The sequence below is a fragment of the Staurois parvus genome, unplaced genomic scaffold (genome assembly GCF_062004578.1).
Source record: "Staurois parvus isolate SC_StPar_1 unplaced genomic scaffold, SC_StPar_1.0 ptg000921l, whole genome shotgun sequence".
Taxonomy (NCBI): domain Eukaryota; kingdom Metazoa; phylum Chordata; class Amphibia; order Anura; family Ranidae; genus Staurois; species Staurois parvus.
In genome coordinates, this window is record NW_028318717.1 from 191,560 (window position 1) to 209,537 (window position 17,978).

At 43.8% G+C, this 17,978-nt stretch overlaps 1 pseudogene across 1 annotated transcript in view; it reads left to right on the plus strand.

The window, feature by feature from the left end:
- Positions 1-17,978, plus strand: part of LOC149442022 (uncharacterized) — a 68,101-nt pseudogene that overhangs the window by 8,132 nt on the left and 41,991 nt on the right. Inside the window, exon 2 of the transcript XR_016307252.1 lies at positions 10,246-12,600. The product of XR_016307252.1 is annotated as an uncharacterized LOC149442022 (transcript). The remainder of the gene's footprint in view (positions 1-10,245; positions 12,601-17,978) is intronic.

Here is a 17,978-nt window from a genome sequence, read left to right on the forward strand (position 1 = left end):
CCAAGTATACCACGTCCACCACCATCCCTCTGTCCAAGTATACCACATCCACCACCACCCCTCTGTCCAAGTATGCCATGTCCACAGCCACCCCTCTGTCCAAGTATACCACATCCACTGCCACCCCCCTGTCCAAGTATACCACATCCACCATCAGCCCTCTGTCCAAGTATACCACATCCACCATCAGCCCTCTGTCCAAGTATACCACGTCCACCGCCACCCCTCTGTCCAAGGTTTTGCTCACCTCCTCATAAAAAGAAATCAGATTTGTGTGACAACTGCTGTCTTTCATGAATCCATGCTGTCTGTTGCTTAAAATATTTTTTCCCAGCAAGAACTCCTCTCTGTGTTCTTTTATTAAACTCTCCAGTATCTTCCCAACTATAGAAGTTACACTAAGAGGTCTATAATTACTTGGTAAAGATTTTGACCCTTTTTAAATATTGGCCCCACATTGGCTTTACCAATCCAGTGGTACTATGCCAGTCATTAAAGATCCCCTAAAAATGAGAAACAATGGCTGTGTAATGACAGAGCTCAATTCTTTTGTAGAATGTGTTTTTTTTCCAAAAAAATTTTTATTAGGAAAGTAAAGGCAGATGAATGTACATGCAAATCTAGATGACAGTCCGGACATAGACACAACATGTAGCATCCCGTATCACAGATGGGCCGTGGGTTTATACTGTATTACAAATCGAGGTGAGGTATATCTGTATATCAAAGGGATATAGCAAACCAGCAGATACATAGAGTATAATATATACATCATTATAGGTATATTAATTACTAACCTATATACTTCTAAGCCCTTATGTTGAGGAAGTATGAAGTGTTGGGAAAGAATAGCACATGATGATGTGTTCGTTATGATTTGTGTGCCCATTTCGGGAGCTTGTGATCCACGAGTAATTAGTCACACCTGTATGAGAGATGAGATGCTATATTTTGTTGGGGATATATGAATGATGAAAGCATACAAGAGGTGTGAGATAAAGAGAAGTCAGAGAGGTGAATAGATAGAAGAGGAGATGTAGAGTGAGTGTCACGTACCTGATGGGAGACTGAATTGACGAGGTCGGCCTCACTTGTGTCACTAGCCCTGACCCCGCTGAAGTTGGAACAGAGGGAGTCTAGGGACCAGGGGGACAAGAGCGCCAGTGGTTGTTGTTTGCAGCTCTTGCAGATGATGACCTTGGAAGGCTGATGATCCTCTGATGTTGGCACAGGAGTAGCAGGCAGAGCAGGTTTTGTAGATTGCCAGTCGTGCAGCAGAGCAAGGCAGGTAGTGAGGACAAGAGACAGGAGCAGTGTCATGGAATAGCCAGGGTCATCAACAGTCGGGCAGCACAGTACAGAATCAGAAGGAAAAGCCAAGGTCAGGAGCAGAGCCGAAGTCAGGAACCGGTAGCAGGAGAGCAATCAGAGTCAGGTCAGGAACAAGCCGGGTCGGTAATTGCACAGGAAACAAGCAGGACACGGGGGGAAGCTGAAGACCAGTCAGCACTGAACATGAGCAGAGGCGCTCCTTAAATAGGCCGTCTTGTGCCAATCTTTGCCGTGCATGTGCGAGATCGCGCATGCACACAACCGGCAATTGTTCTGCGGGAATTCCTATGCGCATGCGCATTTCCGAACGCAGTACGTCTTGCCGGAAATCCCTTACAGTGAGGTAGTAGGGGGGGAGTATGGGGAGAGAAAAAGAAAAATAAGGAAAAAAAGGGGGGGATGGGGGAAGGGGAGAATGGGTAAGGAGTGGAGGGGATGTTAGAATGGGTAGCTGCAGATAAAATAAATCACATCGTTTTGTAGGAGCCAGAAAGATAGCCATATAGCTTAGGATTCAATACGTGCAATATCATTCAATGGGGTAACACGTGGGTCAGGAACCCAAAAGACAGGCCACCATGCCAATTCTCAATCTAACTAAATGTGGCTCAAATGTGTCACCGGCGGACAGAGCGTCCTCACAGGCAACATTGTGTCCAATCATTCAATCAGGAGGTGTAGGCTGTTCATGCAATAATAGGTGATAGGCAATGGTGGCTTTGAAATGACTCCAACAAGCCCATGTCTTCCTGAATCTCTCGGGATGGTCTTTTGCTACAGAAATGTGATGGCCTCGGACTGCCATGAGAACGGAAAGTTCATTTTCACCTGCCTGACCACATCTTGGGTTAGGGAGACATTAAGGGCCTGGGATTTATTGAAGTTAATTTTAAAATTGGCCAAGTACTGGAATAATTTGAAATGGTGTAGTAAGTTAGGTAACGTGATATGCGGGTCTGTCAGGAAAAGTAAGATGTCCTCGGCAAAGGCAGCTATTCTGTGGACTTTGCCATTGATTGAAATTCCTTTTGATGTCATTCTGTTTAATGCAGTTCAAAAAAGGTTCCAAAGTGAGAATGAATAGGAGGGGGGATAGTATACAACCCTGTCTGGTCCCATTGCTTATCGAGAAGGCGTCTGAAAGGAGGCCATTGGCTCTAACTTTAGCCGTTGGTGTTGTATATAAAGATATGATAAAGTTCAAGAGACGAGGAGGGAGCCCAAGGCCAGTCAGAACGGCCTCCATGTAGTCCCATGCCAATCTGTCGAAGGCCTTCTCAGCGTCTAGAGAGAGGAAGAAGCCAGATTGTTTCTTCTGTGTCAACCAATGATGTACATTTATCGCCCTGATCGTATTGTCTCTTGCCTCTCTACCTGGTCAGTGGAAATAATGGGGTCTATGATGTGTAGTAAATGATTGGCTAATATTTTGGTGATAATCTTTAGATCAACGTTCAGGAGGGAGATTGGCTGATAGTTAGATGGAGATGTCTGGTCCTTGTTGTCTTTCCGTATAAGCGTTATGTGGGCTTCAGAAAGATGGCGCATGGACTGTCCTGGGGTATCTAGTGAATTGAAGGCCTTTAGGAATGGGTGTGCGAGGAAGTCTATGAAGGATTTGTAATATGTGGTTATAAGTCCGTCTGGGCCCAGGCTTTTACCTGGTTTTAATTGTGCAATAGCCTGTTGTAGTTCTGTCAGGGTCAAAGCTCCATCTAGTTCTCTTCCTTGTGATTGGGAGATAGGTTTAGGAAGGTATTAGGAGAGAAAAGTCTGGATAATGGCCTTACGTGGTCTAATATCCCCTGTCGGTTTTGGGGCTAAGGGTAGGTTGTAGAAGGTAGTATAATATTTCTCCAATTCGGCTGCGATATCCGCAGAAGTTTTAAGTACGTGACCTTGTTTGGAGTTGAGTTGATGAACGGTGCGAGCCGCTTTTTTAGATTGCAAGGCCCTGGCTAAAATTTGCGCTCTTATTTCCATGTTCATAAAAGAGTTTCTGAGATAAAGTAAAATTACGCTTGGTTTTCTCTTCCACTATGTCTCGAAGTTGTTTGCGTGCCTGGTCAAGTTCGGTCGCAGAGTTTACGGCCTTGGAGCGTTTATGTGAGCATTCCAGTTTACGTACTTTATGAAGTATAGAAGTAAGAGATGCCTGAGCTATACGCTTTCGAGAAGCAGTGATGGAGAGCAGGAGCAGGAGTTATATAGTCTGCAATACACCTTCTTTTTTAAGGGATTCCAAACAAGTCCTGTTGGACATTAAAGATATAAAAATCGAGAACCCTACCTTTCTAGTTACAGAGGAGGTTGCTGCACTCTACAGCAACATCAATCATGAAGGTGGCTTAGATGCAGCTGAGTTTTATCTGAATGAGGCTACAGACATACCACATCCACAAAAGCAATACCTATTAGAACTTGTCACGGTATGGGAGCCTGCCAATTATTAACCCCCTTAATAATACCTTGTATCACATGCCCTCAGTGTCCTGCTCTGTATTGTTCCAATTGTCCCCTGTGTCACTAGGCCAAATGGCCAAATCAAATTACTCTGGGCCCTCTCCCTCCTGGCCAGCTGGCTGGGAGCTCTCTGCACACCTCCCAACTTGCTTTTAATCTATGCAGACATCATCCCTGTCCCCAGGATGTCCATGTCACCAGCCTGATTCTCGCTGGGGTCTAGTGTTCCCTTTCCCCTCCCGGTTGCCAAGGCGACCGGGGAGCGTCCTGCAGCAGTTTAAGAGGTGGATGCTGGGAGCTCCGTATTCATTCTGGTGTGTAGTCTGCAAGGGATCTCAAGCTTCGGCGAGACCCTTGTGAATAGACTCTGCAAGCCTACCCCAGCCTCACAGAGACCCCACAGGAGGGAAGAAACAACCAGAGAAAGCTTGCCTGCGATTGCGAGAGACCCCACAGAAGAGGGAGAGACTACCACAGCCCGTCTGCCAGAGCCAGAGGCCACCCGCCTGATCCGGACTCCACAGGTACCTGCGTTCTGCTTCTACCCCTGGGAGACCAGGCACCCTGTTGGATCCGTGAGTACCTGCTTCCCCACTGTGTTACCTGAACTGTTGCGGTGGTGACTCCTCGCACCCCTCTCCTGTGTCGGACTACCCCTGTTACAGGGACACCCCCTTGGCTTTCCTAGTGGACTATAAGTGGGTGGGGCCCCCTCGTTACCCTTTAGTGGCAAATCCATTCTCTCTGCCACCTAACGTATTGAAGGACTGCCGTCTGTTTGTAACAATAAAGCTTTGTGCGTCTGCCATCCACTCTGTGTGTTCTGTCCTGCCTTTCCTCCGTTACAGAACTACTGAGCTTCGCCATGAAGCATAATTATTTTTGGTTCGACGACAAATATTATCTGCAGATCACAGGCGTTGCCATGGGTGCCAAGTTTGCACCAAGCCTGGCTAACCTCTTCATGTCTAGATGGGAGGAGGACATGATATATTCTCGAGAATGGCCACATCTGCAGTTTTACCGTCGTTATATAGATGACATTTTGTTACTATGGGAAGGCGACGAGTCCTCGTTACAAAATTTCTTCGTTACTCTCAATGATAACAATTTGAATATTAAGCTTACTTTTCAGTACAGCTACAGTGACATTAATTTCCTCGATCTCACTCTCCTCAGTGACGGAACCAAAATTACCACTAAAACGTTCTTCAAAAGCACCGATAGAAATGGATATATACCAAAAGACAGCTGCCACCTACCAAGGTGGCCAGACAACATCCCTAGGGGCCAATTTCTCCGGATACGTCGGAATTGTGACAATATACACGACTATACCATACAGTCCAATAAACTCAAAAGCAGTTTTATGGAAAAGGGTTATGACAGCCATATATTGGACTGGGAGATCAACAAGGTTGCCGATATGGATTGAACCAATCTGCTGATCCCACAAAATAGAACTCAGATTGAAAGATTTTGTCCTTTCATAACCAATTTTTCTATGCAATACAAAGAAGTAGCAAAAATTATCAGAAAAAACGAACATTGTCAGGAGTGATCCGATGTTGTGTAAGGCTTTACCAGATCATCCAGAGATCACTTACCGAAAGGCATCTTCACTGAGAAATAAACTGGCTCCCAACATTGTCAATCCTCCTAAACAACCCACATTCAGCTTCCATAACAGAAAGGGTTTCTTCCCATGCAACAGATGTATGATGTGCATCTGTAATGGCATTCATAAGAATCCAATCGAAACGTTTCCTTCTAATACAACTGGCCGACTTTTTGATATTCAGTCTACCATTACTTGTTACAGTTCCCACGTCGTTTACCTTTTAGAGTGCAGTTGTGGTAAACAGTACGTGGGAAGGACAACGAGGAGATTACGAGATAGACTGAGGGAACACTTAACCAATATCAAGAAAGGATATAAGGAACGCTCATTATCGATGCATTACCGCCAACCACACAATAAAAACCCCTCAGTCCTTGCGCTTTACGGGCATAGTCGTTATTAAGAGTAACTGGAGAGGTACCCATAAGAAGAGAGCGGTCTCAATGCTGGAAACAAAATGGATTTATCTGCTACACACCCAGTCGCCTTATGGGCTAAACGTTGAATTAGACATTAATTGTTTTATTGACACTCGCTAATATATTGCTCTCCGTCTGCTTATTTTATCTCAGTTTTTAGTTTATACGGTTAATTTTTATCCATTTTTATGTGTTTTTTGCTGTTTGTGATATTTTTATTTTATATTGGTATTTATTACTTACTCACCGAGTAGTGAATCTGTCAAATGGGATGACTTTTAAATAGTGGAACAATATATTTAGTTCCCCCGTTTTTATATATATCTTTTATATTTTCCTTGTACCTTTCCTTGGTACTCGCCCATTGGTGTTTTTTTTCTGAATTTGCCCACTAGACGGCGTTAGGTGTCTCTATATACAGAGACTTTTTTCCTTCTACATTAGGTTACCACCATATTTCCTGTACTACATCATTATAAGTCACATACGCTGAACTAAGGCTTCTGTGTATTCTTTATATTTTTATATTTTCATTATCGTCCTATCTGACATCCCTCCTCAGATAAATGCAACCTGAACTTAAGCTTCTTGGTCCTCGTTAAAATGGCCACCGCCCGCGCGCAATGCGCATGCGTGATAAGCCTACATATGTTCCTATGGGAGCTCCTTGAAAATGGCCGTCGCTATTACTAATGCGCGAACTGGGCGTGATGACGCGGTCGTGCTGTAGTGCGCAGGTGCACCAAAGACTGTATATTTATTGCATTTACTAGTGGCACATTCCCTCTGATGATGTGTATGGAAATGATAGGCGTCAGGGAAGGGCCATTACACTGCTTCTTGTACAGGTACTACTAGGCCAGCTGTCTCTTGGTGGCTGAGCCATTAATCCTGTGTTTTTGAAGGTACTTTGCTGTGGCTGGGAGCTGTTATAACAAATCCTCCCCTGGTGTCTGTGACTGGCATTACTGGATCCTGGATACCTCTTTCTCAGATGGATGACATCTAGCTGCTACTTCATAGATGACACCACTTTGTTCCAGTATCACATATGCTGAGTACCAGGAGCGGGTCTTAATTGCTCCATGCGCATTTCTTTGCGCGATCTGGTTAGTGCAATGTTTGTCTTTCTTTATCGCCACGGAAGCCACTGTCAGGAATGGACTTGCCAATAATGGTGGGACTCACCTGCCTTGTGGGCTGCAGTACCAGGGCTGGCCAGCGGGTGCTCTCAGCAATCAGAGACTCACCCCTGCAATCAGCCAAACACCTGAAGCTGATTGCAGGGGTTGTATTTAAGGAATGGTCAGACTCACAGTCAGGGCCTTGGTGTGTGGTTTTCCATGGGCCCCTGTATCTTGTATCCTGTGTTCCTGTCTGACTTGTTGCCGACCCTGCCTGATCCTGACCTCTGCTGACTTCTCCTGCTTGATCCCTGACCATTCTCTGCCTGACCCTCTGTACCGCGCTGCCCGTGAGTTACTGAACCCAGCTTGTGACCCCGACCACTCTCCCGCCTGTTCCTGGTACTCCGTTTGCCCGTTTGCTACTGACCCGGCCTGCCTGACTACTCCTTGTATTGTATGTATTGTTATCGGTGGGTGGTTTGGTTATGTTTAGTTTTGCACTGCGTTTTGTATTGTTAATCTTGGTGAATTGTATTGTTTATACCATATCTGAAGCCTGCGTTTCCCTGTGTCAGTCCACACACCTCTGGTCATACCTGGAGCCCTGACAGCCACATAACCATGACATATTGAGATTATATGTACGCATCACCACTATCGTCTCAGCACTTTAATGAACTTTATTGCTGTCACTTCATATAGGTCTACTACCTATATGCACTATTTAAGATATGAATCTATTGGTTTTACCTCCATTACGCATTGCTTTTATATTGCATACTTGATATTTCTTACATCCTTTTTAGTTTGTTCCATTTTAACATGTTCCATTATAGATTATTTATTTAGCGCTGCATTTTTTACTCTATATCGTTTATTGTATAGGTTCTCGAGGTACCTTTTGATGCTAGCAGCTACTATATGCTCTATACCAGTGATGGCGAACCTTTTTGAGCCCGAGTGCCCAAACTGCAACACAAAACCAACTTTTTTATTTCAAAGTGCCAACACTGGAATTAATCACTTGCCTACCGGGCACTTCTACCCCCTTCCTGCCCAGGACAATTTTCAGCTTTCAGTGCTGTTGCACTTAACAAAGACAATTGTGTGGTCATGCAACACTGTAACCATATGCAATTTTTATCATTTTTTCACACAAATAGAGCTTTTTTTGGTGGTATTTCATCACCACTGGGTGTTTTATTTTTTGCACTATAAATGAAAAAAGAGCAAAAAATTAAAAACATAAAAGGTTTCCTTTGCTTCTATTCTAAAATTTTGCAAACAGGTAATATTTCTTCTTTGATGTGCGTTGGTGAGGCTGCACTGATAGGCAGCACTGATGGGCATTGATGAGGCGGCACAGATAGGTAGCACTGATGAGGCGGCACTGGTGAGCATTGATGAGGAGGCTCTGATGATGCACTGATATGCAGGAAATGATGGGCACTGATAAGCGGCACTGACAGCACCAACTGGAGGCACTGACAGACGGCACTGACCGGCAGCACAGCTGGGCATCATTGATGGGTGGCACTGATGGGCAGCACTAATGAAGTGTCAGATAGGTGGCACTGATAGGCGACACTGATAATGGGTACTGATAGACAGCACTGATAGGTGGCACTGACTGACATCACTGCTGGGCACTGACTGGCACAACCGCTGGGCACTGACTGGTGGCACTGACTGGCAGCACTGCTGGGCTGCACTGATGGGCACTGGTGGGTGGCACTGGTGGGCACAGGTGGGCGGCACAGGTGGGCACTGGTGGGTGCATTGCTGGGCACAGGAGGGCGCACTGTTGGGCACACTTGGGTGCACTGCTGGGCATAGGTGGGCGCACTGCTGGGCATAGGTGGGCGCACTGCTGGGCACAGGTGGGCGCATTGCTGGGCACAAGTGGGCGGAACTTGTGTGTGGCACAGGTGGGCACCGATCATCAGGGCACTGATGATCAGTGATCCTGATGATCGGTGCCGATCCCCGCTCTGACAACTGCCGGTTTTCGGCAGTACTTTCCTCACGATCTGACAGCGTGAGGAAAGTGCAGCCGAGAACCGGCATTTGCATTTCCCGGTGATCAGCGTGTCATTGGACACGGCTGATCACGTGGTAAAAGCCCGCTGTGATTGGCCTTTTACCATGTCACGCGATCAGCTGTGTCCGCAGGACACAGCGATCACGGAGATCGCCCGGTGCGCGCCCCCGGAGGTGCGCAGGAGAGCGCGTTCTCTTCCTCTTCCTCTCTTCCTCCTGGCGTGCCCACTGAGATGGCTCTGCGTGCCATAGGTTCGCCATCACTGCTCTATACCCAGCGCTCAATTTTATATTTCTTTTATTCTGCTTAACCCCACCCTGCCTCTGTACAAAAATTTAGAACAAAAGGTTACTTGTCCCAACTTGTAGTGAGAGCTGAGATAGGAATGTATCTAATGTTTTAAAAAAATCTTTTTGCCGTGCAGAAAGGACCAGATTAGGACTTCTGATTCCAGGAGCTAAATAACGGCCCATTTATCCCCTGCCTTCAGCTAATAACCAAATCTTCTATTTCTCCCATCAGTTTATTCCTCACAATTATTACCTTTTGTCCCACCAGCTCCTCTCTATTAGATTGTAAGCTCCCAGGAGCCAGGCCTTCCAAACCCCTCTTGTATTGACTTGTCCCGTTGCTGTATTGTCTCCCTTTTATATGAGCAAACTGTTGGAGCTATATACAGACATGGAAGACAAATATATTTTAAAAATACATTCTTAATATATTCTTCCCAAATATTTTGACATATATTTCAAATACTACAATTTTGGTCAAATTTATTCAATTTTTTCAATATATTTCAAAAATATATTTCAATATATTTGTGAATATATTATTAAAAATATATTCAGAACGCACGCTGCGATATATATCAAAGTGTCATTTGGAATGCATTTACAAGTATATGTAAAAATCTATGTTTAAATGTATTTTTTTTAGATGTTCAAAAAATATCTGGCAAGTATATTTTGAAAAATATATTTTTAAATATATGCCTTTGGAAAATATATTTTAATTTACTTTTTTGGAATACATGTTAAAAATATATTTGCGTAGGCCAATGTATTGTAAATATATGTCGCATGTATAATTTTTTTTTTCTAAATATATTGAAAATATATTTCTCTCCCATATGGGTAAGTCCTGTATATTATTATATTTAATAATGAACGTTAAAAATAGAAAGCAACTTTAGCTCTTTATATAAAATTCTGGCTTTTATTATTTATTTATTTTTCTTTACAGGTGGATTGATGATCCAGGTTTTCCGTCACGTTTGTCTTCATAAATACCAAATGAACCAAATGGGTGTCTTAAGTGGCTAAAAAGTCTTTACAGCAGTTCACTGAAGGATTCACACAGGACAGAAGACCTATCGGTGTTCTAAATGTTTTGGATCCTCTTCAACATTAATCAAGCCTCTCAGGACAACAGGAGAGGAAAAAAAAGAGAAAGTACAAAAAAAGGCCGGACTTTACTGGTACTAAGGAACGCTCTATCCATCAATAAAAATATGTATTTTTATTACAAAATTTAAAACCACCATTCACAAAAAGAAAAACCTAACAAAACCCCACTCCGTAGTCATCATACATGGTCTGTTCAATTCAGTGTGGTTTCTTCGTGTCAGATCATCCGAAGAGGTCAACGCATTTCGCTTATCAGGACTCTCAGTTGGATTTTTACAGGAAATTGACCCGACTACTGAAAACATATATTTAGACATTTTATTTATATCTAGTACTATATATTTCTAAAATTGAAATCATTTGGGGGTGGCAACAATATACATGCTTAAAAAAAAGACAACAGGCGAGAAGTAATTTCAGTGTTCTAGAAGTGACAATCAAGTCCAACCCTTGTATACGTAAGAGGAGCCATTTCAGAAGCCATTTCTTGTTTGGAATGTGACAAAGGTTTTTTTTTTTTTTTTTTTTTTTACAATGGAGGCCAAACGTATCGCACACCACAAGGCACACGATGGAGAGAAGCCGCATCGATGCTCTAAATGTGACAAAGGTTTCGCAGTGAGGAGCCAGCTTATCATACACATGAGAACTCACACCGGAGAGAAGCCATATCAGTGTTCGGAATGTGACAAAGCTTTTACAATGCTGCCAAATCTTATCACACACGAGAGGGTTCACACCGGAGAGAAACCGTACCAGTGTTCAGAATGTGACAAAGCTTTTGCAATGAAGTCAAATCTTATCACACATGAGATGATTCACACCGGAGAGAAACCATATCAGTGTTCAGAATGTGGCAAAGCTTTTCGAAAGCAGTCACATATTATCACACACATGAGAACTCACACCGGAGAGAAGCCATATCAGTGTTCGGAATGTGACAAAGCTTTTTCAATGCTGCCAAATCTTATCACACACGAGAGGGTTCACACCGGAGAGAAACTGTACCAGTGTTCAGAATGTGGCAAAGCTTTTACATCGAAGTCAAATCTTATCACACACGAGATGACTCACACTGCAGAGAAACCGTATCAGTGTTCGGATTGTAGCAAAGCTTTTGCATCGAAGTCAAATCTTATTACACATCAGAGGATCCACACCGGAGAGAAGCCGTATGAGTGTTCCGAATGTGACAAAGTTTTTAAAACCAAGAAAGAGCTTACCACGCACCAGAGGGTTCACACCGGAGAGAAGCCATATCAGTGTTCCGAATGTGACAAAGCTTATAAAATATTGGCACATCTTAACATACACACCATGGTTCACACAGGGCAGAGGCCATATCCGTGTTCTGAGTGTGACAAAGCTTTTAAAGAAAAGAGAGATCTCATCTCGCACCAGATGCTTCACACTGGAGAGAAGCCATATCAATGTTCTGAATGTGACAAAGCTTATACAGACAAGAGAGGGCTTAAAAGACACCAGAGGGGTCACACCGAAGACAAACCACATAAATGTTCTGAATGTGGCATGGCTTTTGCACAAAAGGCAACACTTACCAGACACCAGAGGATTCACACCGGAGAGAAGCCACATCAGTGTTCTGAATGTGGCAAAGCTTTTAAAGAGAAGTCTCAACTTATCATGCATGAGAGGGTCCACACAGGAGAGAAACCGTACCTTTGCTCTGAATGTGGCAAAGGCTTTTCAGGGAAGTCAATTCTTAACAGACACCAGAGGGGTCACACCAAAGACAAACCACATAAATGATCTGAATGTGGCACTGCTTTTGCACAAAAGGCAACACTTACCAGACACCAGAAGATTCACACCGGAGAGAAGCCACATCAGTGTTCTGAATGTGGCAAAGCTTTTAAAGAGAAGTCCAAACTTATCGTACATGAGAGGGTCCACACAGGAGAGAAACTGTACCTTTGCTCTGAAAGTGGCAAAGGTTTTTCAGTGAAGTCAACTCTTAACGAACACAAGAGGGTCCACACCGGAGAGAAACCACATCTGTGCTCTGAATGTGATTAAAGCTTTCACACAGATGCAGTATCTTATCAAACGCCAAGCAGTTCACACCGGAGAGAAGCCCTATCAATGTTCTGAGTGTGATGAAGCTTTTACAGTTAATTCCGAGCTAATCAAACACCAGAGGATTCACACGCTTTTACTGCAGAGGAAACTCTGAAAGAAGGGAAGGGGGGGGGGTTGTGAAAGATGTAGCAGCTAAGCCGTAATGAAAGATTTGCTGGTGTCTGATTAGTTTCACACCTCGTGTCATCTCACAAGCTCGTAAAAAAAGCGAAAAAGGTATAATGCTACTTTGAAGAACAAACTAAAATCTGTGAGCAAAAAGGGATGTAATGAATGGAGCATGGAGTTTAGTGCTTTCTCCATCAGGCACATCACATCTAGAAAGTCCTCGACTATTTTACCTTTTTTTTTCTCAGAAATGGAAAAAGCGCCTCTGAGTGTAATACCATCCATGTATTTATTAAAAACAATGTAGGCTCACAAATGGCAACTTACATGTTCTGGAAGAGTAAAGGGCACAAAATAAAGTCTGTGTGAGGTGCTGAATGGTGAAGTAGTCTGGCCGGGGATCACTTCGGAATGGCAGGAGATGGATCTTAAGCAGCCGCTCAGTGGAGAAGACAAGGCCGGTAGCGCTGGAGACTTGTGGAGCCAAGCATGGACCGTAATGCTGGACCAGAGGTTTTCCGAGAGCCAGAAGTGACGCAACACATCTCGGAGCATGCACGGGACCAGCGGCATATTTACCGTGAGGCAAACAAGGCGTTTGCCTAGGGCAGCAATTTTTTGGGGGGGGGGGTGCCACCTGGTGACCTGGTGAGCCTTTGCCATGGAATCCAAGGAGGCTGTTGGAAGGTGTAAGCTTCTGGCACAAAGAAGGAAGACACTGGGCTTGGCTCCAGAGAGGTTAAGGTTAGTGCTTGACTAACTATCTCTCTGCAAGCGGCAGCAAGGGCCGGGAGGGATTGTTTGGCAGAGTGTGGCGGCAGCTGGCCCGGGGGGGGTTGTAGAGGTGCTGGTAGTGGTGCCCAATTCTAGTGGTGGCTGGGGTCGGGGTGCTGGATACCCAATTTTAGTGGCGGCAGGGGCTAGGGGGGAGGTGAGGGTGGTGGTGGGAGGTGCTCAATTTTAGTGGCAGAGAGGGTGCCCAGTTTTAGTGGTTGGCAGGGACAGGGGGTGCTAGTGGTGCCCAATTTTAGTGTTGCCTAGGGCAGCACCAGTGCTAATTACAGCACATTGCAGGACACCACCAGGGTGTGCAGAATTGCTCCTTTCTCAAGCTTCACCATCCTGGACCCCGTACGGGCTTTATTTTGTACCCTTTACTCTTGATTTGCCATTTGTTAACCTACATTGTTTTTAATAAATACATTTGTGGCATTACACTTAGAGGCACTTTTTCCATTTCTGTTTACCATTGTGCGCATCTAGAGAGCCGTCTTCTACTCTGGAAACCAGCTGCCCAAGTGGACCATCTTATCTCTAACTCCCCTCCCCCCTTTTTATCATGGATTTATAATGGACTTTAAATTCCATATGCCTGCACCAGTCCTACCGATCATTCTCCTATTGGTGCATACGGTTTTGTATTTTACCCTTTTCCTTTTTTTTCGGAGGATCGATGACTGAACTGTGTTTCCTCGTGATCCTCATCTGTATCTTTTTTATGGAGCTTTGACTGAACATGTAATGCGTTTGCATCCGTTCTAACTGATCTGTTCCCAAGTGTTTTCTTCATTGACAGATCCTGAGTTAATACTTGATTAACACTGCCTCAGTACCAGAGACTGGGTTGCAATCAAGAAGCATCTTGCCGAGCCTCTGAAACCTCAGAGAGGAGAGTCCTTTCCAGGTTCTGCTGACTGTTGTTATTGCAGCCAAGTTTGAGGACTCCAGCTAAGCCCACCTCCTGATATATGTTCCACCTCGGTTCCCACGATCCATGCCTCATTTCCAATGTTCCTCCTCCTCTTATGGATGACAGGTTTGTAGGCAGGTCTGAGGATGGGACACTGGCCAAGGAGAAGCCTCGGAGAAAGCAACTTCCTAAGCCGGTGTAGACCTTCCAACAGAGAGTTGCATCTGTTTTATGGGATGTGTTCAATGGGACCACTTAAGCCCAGATGGTCACTTGTTTCATTTGGTTCTGCCACAAGTCTAAGGGATTTCATCAGGTGAAGATTGGATGTCCTCATTATCTTGCTTCTCTGTTCATCTACTCCTCCTCTCCATAGACTGATCACAAAGTACAACTGCAAGAGATCTGAACTTACAAACTGCTAAGTGTGCAGTCACATTCCTACAACTTCTTCTGCAGGACTGAAATTCCTCTGATTGGGGTTCTCTTTATGGCTCTGAGTGGACAGATCTCTTTTTTTGGGGTAAACTTTAAAAAAAAGAACATGTTGACCCTGGAAACAATACACCAAAAAGTGTAACTATGGGAAAAATCAATAATTACATGAATGCTGTAATCTGTCATTAACCACTTTAATCCCCGGGCCTTTCCCTCTCTATATCCCAGACAGGGCCATCTTAATAGCATAATGGGCTCCTGGGCAAAGTAATACATCGGGACCCACACCAGTCTGTCCCAATTTACACACCTACTCTGAATAATTAAAGCTTAATTCGTTGATAAAATTAACCCTATATTTGTTAGTACTTTCAATAAAATTGAAACAATAGGAAAACATTCCGTAAATCAAAGATGGGGGGGCAGAAGGGCACAGTAGAGGGGGGAGTCAGGAGGGCACAATACAGGGATCAGGAGGGGACAGTGCAGGTTCTTGGACACTGCCCAGGCCACCTAGTAAAAAGTGTGACTGTCCCGGCAAATCCCGGGACAGTTGGCAAGTATGTTGTAATACAAGATTATCATGGGGCCCCTGGGCAGTGCCCATACATTAAGACATCCCTGGTCCCAGAACGTTTGTATTTATGGCAATATTTCAGTTCTGTACATTTTTTTTTAACAAGAATACTTAGTAAAAAGTTAAGCATTTTCCTGTAATTTATCCAAATTAAGCATTTTTAACCTCCTCGTAATAACAATAAAATTAGATGGAAAAAAAAAGTTATAAAAATACATGAAAAAAAATAATATAAATCATTAAAAGAAAAAAAAATAGTTTAACCACTTGCCGCCCAGCCACCGCATATTAGCGGCGGCAGGGCGGCACTCATAGGCAAAAGCACGTTTTAAAACGGCTGCCTTCAAAACAGGTAGGGGGCGCGCGCCCGCCCTACCTGTCCCGTGGGTGTCAGCCGCCGGGTCATGGCCGGTTTTTACCGGTCGTTTTCCCGCGATTGACGGTGATCGCTGACACAGAGCAGGGCTGCATTGTTTACACACAGCCCTGTTCTGTGTCAGTTCTCTGACAGCTTGTGAGAAGCTGCAGAGTTTCTCTCCCTGGATCAGCTCCCCCCTCCCTCCCCCCGTCCAGTACACACCCCCGCCCCTAGTAAAACACTCCCCTTACACAGCAAATTCTAAAAATGTTAACCCCTTCCTCCCCAGTGACATTAGTACAGTTTCAGTGTTTTTTTTCACTGATCACTGTATTGGTGTCACTGGGGATGTCAGTGACCCCAAGTCAGTTCCCCCCCCGTGTCAAAATGTCCGCCGCAGTCCTGCCATAAGTCGCTGGTCGCCGCCATATGTCGCTGATTGCCGCCATTATTAGTATAAATAAAAATTAAAAATCCCAGTATCTTTCCTGCCATTTGTAAATGCTATAACTTTCACGTAAACCAATTAATTTACACGTATTGGGTTTTTTTTTTAGCAAAGACGTCGCAGAATGCATTTTGGCAGAAATTTATGACTAAATTTGATTTTTGTATTTTTTTTTTACTGGACATGTTTTATAGCAAAAAGTCCAAAATATTGTTTTTTATTCCTCAAAATTGTCAGCCTTTTTTTTTATAGCGCAAAAAATAAAAACCGCACAGGCAATCAAATACCACTGAAAGAAAGCTCAATTTGAGGGGAAAAAAGGATGTAAATTTCATTTATGTACCGTATTGCATGACCGCGCGATTGTCCGTTAAACTAGCGCAGCGCTGTATAGCAGAAAAATGGCGTAAATTGCAGTATCTATACCATAGTTTGTAGACGCTATAACTGTCACACAAAGCAATCAATATACACTCATTGGGATATGTTTTACCACAAACATGGAGCAGAATACATTTTGGCCTAAATTTATAACCAACTTTGAGTTTACTATATATTTTTTATAGCTGAAAGTAAAAAATATTGTTTTTCTTCACAATTTTTGGCCTTTTTTTGTTTATAGCGTGAAAAATAAAAAGCGCACAGGTGATCAAATTACACCGAAAGAAAGCTCTATTTGTGTGAAAAAAAGGATGTAAATTTCATTTGGGTGCAGCATTGCATGACCGCACAATTACCGGTTGAATTAGTGCAGCGCCGAGTAGCAAAAAGAGGCGTGGTCATTAAGGGGGGTAAATCCTCTGGAGGTCAAGTGGTTAAAATCCCCCATGCACATACACACAAATTCAAACAAAAGCATGGGTAGTGTAAACAATGATTGCACCACAATTGTTAGGTATGGCTACAAATCTCAGAGTCAGAGTAATATTTCTAGGGCCATTGTTCATGATTAACTGCAAATTTGTAAAGGTTTTTAGGTACAGTAGTTTGTCGCCATTTCCCGGGTGCACACAATTTTATGTTTGGTATCTATTTACTCGATGCAACCTAATCTCTTATATTTTACCAAAAATGTGGGTATTATATTACAGTGAAGGAAATGTGTATTTGCTCCCCGGCTGATGTTGAATGTTTGCCCCTCACAAAGAAATGATCGGTCTAAAAATGGAATGTTCGGTGTAACACTGAGAGACAGAATACAACAACAAATTCAGCAGAAATGCGTCTAACAAATGATGACTGATCTGCATGTTCATGAGGGAAAGAAGGATTTGATCCCCTTCACAAAACATGACTTAGTACTTGGTGGCAAATCCCTTGTTGGCAATCACAGAGGTTAGACGTTTCCTGGAGTTGGCCCCCAGGTTCGCACACATCTCAGGAGGGATTTTGGCCCGCTCCTCTTGGCAGATCCTCTCCAAGTCATTAAGGTTTGGTGGCTGACGTTTGGCAACTCGAACTTTCAGCTCCTCCACAGATTTTCAATCGGATTAAGGGCTGGAGACTGGCTAGGCCACTCCGGGACCTTAATGTGTTTCTTCTTGAGCCGCTCCTTTGTTGCCTTGGCCGTGTGTTTTGGGTCATTGTCATGCTGGAACACCCATCCACCACCCATTTTCAATGCCCTGGCTGAGGGAAGAAGGTTCTCACAAAAGATTTGATGGTACATTGCCCCGTCCATCGTCCCTTTGATGCGGTGCAGTTGTCCTGTCCCCTTAACAGAAAAACACCTGATCTCTATGATTTATGGCTTGAGATGAGAAGGCCTGGAAAAAACAAAAAAATTGAAAATAATTTTTTTTCATTTTCTTTCCAAAGTCAAGAAAATTTGAAAAAAAAATAAAATAAAA